The following is a 7,281-nucleotide window of genomic DNA, read 5'->3' on the forward strand; positions in this document are numbered from 1 at the left end:
GTTGAATTTAAATTTTATAAAATAATTGTAATTTAAATAATATTTAATATATATAAATAACTTTATAAAAAAAAAGGTAAAAGTTTTAAATTCTGAATAAATAAAAAATTATAATAGATTTTAAATTTTAAATTATATTTTTGTTAATGAATTAATTAGTTAACTTTTAGATACTTTCAAAACATTATTACAATGTTTCATCGAGATCGAATTCGATAAATTACGTAATTTCTAATTATTTTCATTATTTATATCAATCAAAATATTTACATTTCTATAATTATAAAAAAAAATTAGTCTAAAAGAAATTATATAAAGAAATTAATAATACAATTTTTCTATTTGAAAAAAAATCAAACAAAAAAATCTAATTAAATCGTCAATTGTTTTTATCTTCAATAAATGTTCCGTCAATGAATAAAAAAATATCTTTAATGAAAAAAATAATTCTAATCATCCCAATATACTAAAGTATCTTATATCATATTACTGTATTTAAAAAATTTATTACAGTCTCTTTAAAATTTTCATTTTAAAAATTTTAATAAATAATATATTTTTTCAAATAAAATATATATTTAATAATATATGGCTATATTTTTATGCAAATTGTAATGAAATTACAATTCATACAAAATAATACAATTGTATTTTGAATAAAGATTAAAGAAACGATATTTATATTTTAACCTATAACACAAAATTTTAGCAGCATACATACATTATAAATATTACATTGCATTATACGTTACAAATTACGATCGAAAATATACAATTAATATATAATAAATATACGCAAAATATTAATAAATATTAATAATTAAATTGCACAATAATAATTTAATCTTCAATTCATATAGTTGACTCATAAGTAAGTATAATAATTTTAAAGAAAGGAAATTATCTAATTATATTATAAAATAATGTAAAATATAAAATAAAAGTACATAATTAGATAGAAACCAAAAAAAAAAAAAGAAAATTAACTAAAATAATATACAAATTAAAATATATCATAAATTATAATTTTCTATGATTAATCACTTGTTTTATAAAAAAATAATCATTCATCATATATTAATATAAGATTAAATATTTCTTAAAAAATAATCCTATACTATATATGGATATTATATGAATACCATGGTTTAGTAATTCTATATGGATAACGATCCAAATATAAAATCAAATTCACACTAAAAATTTGAGATTCTTTGTTTTTTAAAAAGCATTAGAATTCTTAATATAATTTAATACTAAAATTAAGATTATTTAAACTTTCAAAAAAATGGATTTATCCGACTATCTTTCAATTAGTTCACATGATTCTAACGATATCAGTTCAATGAAAAATCCATACTGATCTGAAACTTATTGATTTCTGAAATTCCAACGAAATTCCACTATTACAAAATTTAGAATTCTATTTATATTATATCCATCGAAATCTATATTTTCGTTTCTTTCTATGAAAAAAATTCAACTTAAACCCAATTTTATTAATCCGGTCACCATTAATTCTCCATCCAGCATATTCGCGAAGCTTTTTACAAGAAATCCTCGTGCGATATATAGCGCTCGCGTCTTTTTATTCTACCGATGTAGAATTCGCAAAATGACGTATAGAGTAATCGGTGAGTAGAGGCACGTGCGTAGAAGAGGAAGCGTTGGAACATCAGACCAAAGAGAGTACCTTTGTCCTCTTTCTCCTCGGGCATGTCGGCAGAGAAACGGGGTGTAGGATCCCTATTGATCTCCTCACAGAGCTCGGGCCGAGAGTTCGCACAGAGGGGATGAGAAGAGGGGCTGTGGAGATAGACCGTGAGAGAAGAGCCAGGACACGAATGAGAGAGTTGAATAGAGTGAACCAGTAGATGGAAGAAGATGGTTAGTCGATGAGAATTGCATGGGATGAGATGGGAAGCAAGAGGAAAACGGATGAAGAGGAAAACCGAGAAGAGGATCGAGGATGGACCTCGGGAATGCTGCGCCAGAGGGTAGCCCGCGTTGTCATGCGCTGACTTGACGCGTTATTAATGTATCACAGGATAACGGTGACCGAACGATAGGCCGCTAGGCCGCTAGGCCGCTAATAGAAGCTTTTTCATCGGCGGCGTGATCAGGAGTGGTGCGCACGCGATCCGTGAGTCGACGCGCGGTCGCGGAAACGCAGCTGTTGTGTTGTTTAAGCCAAAGCACTGTTTCGCTTAAATCATCCACTAGTTTGCCCGGTGACGTAAATTGTCGCGCATCGACCCTACTTGTATCAATGCTCTCTGCAATATGCACCAAGTGAACGCGGTGGATGACTAGATGAGATTAAAGAGTACATTCTTTTATATTCGAATTTTATGTTTGAACTTTGAATAATGTATTAATATTGTTTGTAGATATAAGTGTTAGAAATTTTAATGATTTTTTATATTTGTAATTTTCAAGAAAATGATAAAGAAAGATAGGAATGATAATTTTTTATTTAAGTTTCTAATATTTGTTTTTACTAAACAAATTTATTTATTTATTTTTTTTTCCTTCTTGTTCCTTTCCTGTTCTTTTTGAATATATACTGTAAAAGTATTATTAGTACTTGATATTTAAATGAATTTTGACGAATATAATTTTTAAAAAAATGTTAAGGATTCCAAGTATTTTATTTAAATTTTTAGTTTTATATAAATTATAATTACTTATAATATAAATTATAATAACTTTTAATATATTACTTAATAAATTAAAAAAGATTTCAGTTCTAATATACTTTATTTTTCATAAACTAATTAAAAATAAAAATTAGAAATTTTTACTTCAATATTTTGATGTTCTTATCAAATAAATGTTCATGATTTTTATTTTTTTTTTAATTTAATTATTTTTTAATACAAAAGAATTATTTAATTGTAACAGATACGATATATTTAGATATAGATTTTTATTAATAGATATATATATTATACTTTTTAAAAGATTGATGAAAAGAGATAAAACTGAAAAGAAGAACATTAAAAATAACTATTTTACCTTTATGTAGAAATAAACAATTCTTTCACGACTTTTAAAAATATTTCTTAAAAAAGAAAAAAATTATTTATTTTATTTTTAAAATATTTTTTGTATTTTTTGAAAAACATTAGAAAAGTTAAAAGTTAAAAGTAAATCATTAAAAGTAAGAATAAAAACATGAATATTATTATGCTTTATTTCTACACTTTCACTTTATTTTTATCCAATATAAATTTAACTAGCATTATTTTGCCTGTAACTTAATAATATAATTTAATAAATAAGCCTTAATCGATATTTTTGTATACTAATTTTTATGTATTTTTTTTTTTTTTTTTTTGAGTTCTAGAATCAATTCTATGGATGTTTCATAAATTAACACACTATTTATAAAATATCCTGTTATATATGTATGTACAAAAATCTCATTTATTAAATTATATATAATTAGATTTGCAAAGAGATAAAACAAAACGAAATGAATAAACTAGTATTGTAATAAAAATAAATATAACATTTACATGTCTACACTTATTTTTAACAATTTTCTTATTATTTTTCGAGAAAATAATATAATCATTTTTTATTCCTTGAAGTATATTTTTAAATACAAAAATTTTTCATCTCCATTATTCATTATTCTCTATTTCTTATATATTTTTAAATGGATCATTTGATTTTATTATATATATCTTTTATAGATTGATAGAGAACAAAGATCAGAAACTTTTCATAAAACTTAACTTTTCAATATTTCTATTGAAAAAATGTTTTTATTAGTTTTTAGCATATTTTTGAATAGATTTTAAATGGGTTTGATTTTACTAGATATTTTGCTAGGACATTTCATAGATTGACGAGAGAGAAAGAGAAAGAGGGAGAGAGATTGACAATTTTTAATTCAGCTCTTTGATATTTTTGTTGAAAAAGTTTCCTTTCTCATATATTTTTGAATAAATTGTAGAGAGATTTAGTTTTGATATTAAATTTTATGATAAAATCTTTTTAATACAGTTATTTTATTCTTATATTATAAAAATATTCTTACCAGTTTTTGATATATTTCAGATAAATTTTAAATAAATTTAATAACTTAATAATTTGAAAATGAAAAATTCAAATATCTATAATAACATAAAAGGATACAACAGAACATAATACAAATAAAGAATAGTTTGAAATTTCTGTATCTATTATTCGACAATAAGAAAAAATCCAACATTAATATTATGTCATCTAGAATGAAAGATGTACTATAATTATAGAATTCATTCTCTTTTTATTAAATGAGAGAAAACATAATTAAAAATGATTAATTATTTCTTTTATCATTTTTCTGTCGATCAATAATATTTTCTTATGGGTCAGAATTATTTTTTTGATTTCTTTTATTATTTTTGATTTTTATTAATCGATATTGAATTATAGAAGTATATAGCAAAATAATATAAATAAATTGATTTCATCAATTAATATAGGCTTATTTCTTTCCGTTTCAATTTCATGATATGAATTGAATCGCATGAATACAAGTTTATGAAGAATGCACTTATTTCTCAAATGACGGATCACCGAAATCATATACGTATACTCGTTTTTTCCGATGACGTAAATCGTTGCCCCCATGTTTCGATATTGACATTTTCTCTCACCGAGAAACGAACGAGAGCTTTGTATATACATATATTGTAAATATCTTGAGTGTCACGCGGATAAATAATATTACAAACCTCGTGCAATGACAATTCTCGTCGAAATTTTTTTCGAGACAAATATTATTTATTCATTTTAATCCACTGTCATCGATTTGAAATTTAACAAAACAAATTTAAAAAAACAACCAATTAAATCAAAACTGATAATATATATATATATATTAATTGTTATCTTAATATTTTTATAAAAAATCAATTAATATATTATAATAATCTAAATATAGATAATTAAAAAATCAAATTTAAATATTATTTTAATATTTATTATCTGAAACAAAATATCAAATATCATAAAATTTCAAAATTAAATCCACATTTTCTAAAACATTGATTCAATTTTTGATTACTCGATCGAAAATTATTAGCCTGTGGTAAGATTAATTTAAATAAGTATAATAAAAATTAAATAATTATTAATATAAATATCGAATAAGATGAGTTTTCTCGCTCGATTTTTAGCCTAAATGTACTTTGTTGCTCACACTTTTAAGGCTAAAATCGTTCTTTTAATTTCTAATATACTTTTTATTTTTACATCTCATAGATATCATAAACGCTTCAAAAATATTCGATACAATATTTGAATGCATCTTTTATTCGACAATTATACAAAATCAATTCAATTTCCAATAATCGACATATACTATTGTATATACAAGTGTATACAAATCAGTGTGCCTTAGTGTTAAAAAGAGAGAGAGAACACATTGTTTGGCCGCAAGGTGTGTATCTAGTTCACGTTTAATCATGATGCATAAATGCAATCTCGAAAGGACAGCGTCTTGGGTTTCACTGCTTGAGGTGAAATAGCGATTCGTATATATATATATATATATATATATATATATATATATATATATATATATATATATATAACCTATATGTAGGTGGACTTTCATAGATTTGATACGATTGCGTGATGCGTATATGTTTCAGTACTTTCTAGAAACGATTTATCATTTCAGTCGATCATTACCTTTTATCCTTTTATCTTATCATTTCGAACGATCGTTATGTTCTCGTTAAAAAACCGATGTTAATGCATCATTTTATCTTTTCTAATTCTATTTTGCGAAGAACATATATAAGAAACGATATGTAAAGCAGATTTTGCAAAACATTTCCTTCTTGGCGACGATTCAACAATTTGTCCTCCGTGATGGATCAGCGGACGTCAGAGAGCACCTCTTTCTGGAAAACGTTCGATTTGCCTCGGTCAATAAACAAGTTGCTAATTGTGGAACAAAGGTTGAAGCAACGGAGTTGAAATTTCGAAATGGGATAAATTTGAAATTAAAATTTTGGATTATTATTAGAAGAATGTAATTGAATGATATATAATTTGATTTTGATAATATTGAATAGTATATATTGGAAAATGAAGAAGATATTTTGAATAAAAATTTGATACATATAGATATACATATATTGTCTTTTTCATTTTTTAATAGTGTATTTTAGATTTTAAATTTAATATTTAATTATCAATATTTTTTTAATGTTTGATTTTGGAAGTTAATATATTTTTGATAGCTTTTTAAAAGCTTTAAATATACTCTTTTTTAATCTAATTAGTTTTAAAGAATTGATATTATTGATTTATTTTGAATTGTTTGCTTCTTTAAAGAGCATTTTGATTCGTGTAATATGATATAAGTCAAAAAATAAAAAAAAATGAACTTATATTTTTTGTTAAAATTTATAATTAAGATAATTTAAAAAAAATATTCTTCCATTTTATTTGTGTTTTTTTTTTACAATTCTTCTAACTTTTCTAAACGTAATAAGAATCAACAATTTTATACTATACAAGAAATCAGGATTATAATTATTTTATCAAAATAGAATAAATTTATTAGAATATTAAGCATTTTACAAAAATATAGAAATATGCATTATAAAAATAAACATCATAGTCTATATCATTAATTAATATTATACTTAGTAAAGCAAAAAATTAATTTTATTTTGGATGCATATATTATACATTATCATTGCATTACATTTTTATTTAATAATAAAAAATTGTTTAACATGACAAAAGATATGCACTGTATGTTCTTACTATAAACATGATATTTCAAAAAATTACAAAATCTCGCTGCATGAAAATACAATACAAAATGATCTAGTTAAAAAAAAAATTATTTTCTAATATAATAATGAAAAAATATGATGATAAAAAATTTTATAGTAATTATACTCATTAGATTAATTATTATTATATTATTGTTTCTTTTGAATAATTTAGATTATCATTTATTCAAATAATTGTAAAAATTTATTATCAAAAAAAAACTTTTAAAATAAAGGATCATCATAGAATAAAAATATTATTTATTTATTTAAAAATGGAAATAAAATTCTTTAAAGATGGAAAAATTGTAAAAAGAAACGAAGATTATTTTTTATTATAAAGTGAAAGCCATGAGCCATAAGTGTATGTTTAAAAACATCATTTCTTCCGAGATAATAACAGTAATAACTATATTTATTATTATTAATAATTTTCTTAGTTTTTATAGTATTATATATAGTTTTTTGAAAGAAATTAAACAATAAATTT

Source organism: Apis cerana, linkage group LG4, assembly GCF_029169275.1.
Source record: "Apis cerana isolate GH-2021 linkage group LG4, AcerK_1.0, whole genome shotgun sequence".
NCBI classification, from domain to species: Eukaryota; Metazoa; Arthropoda; class Insecta; order Hymenoptera; family Apidae; genus Apis; species Apis cerana.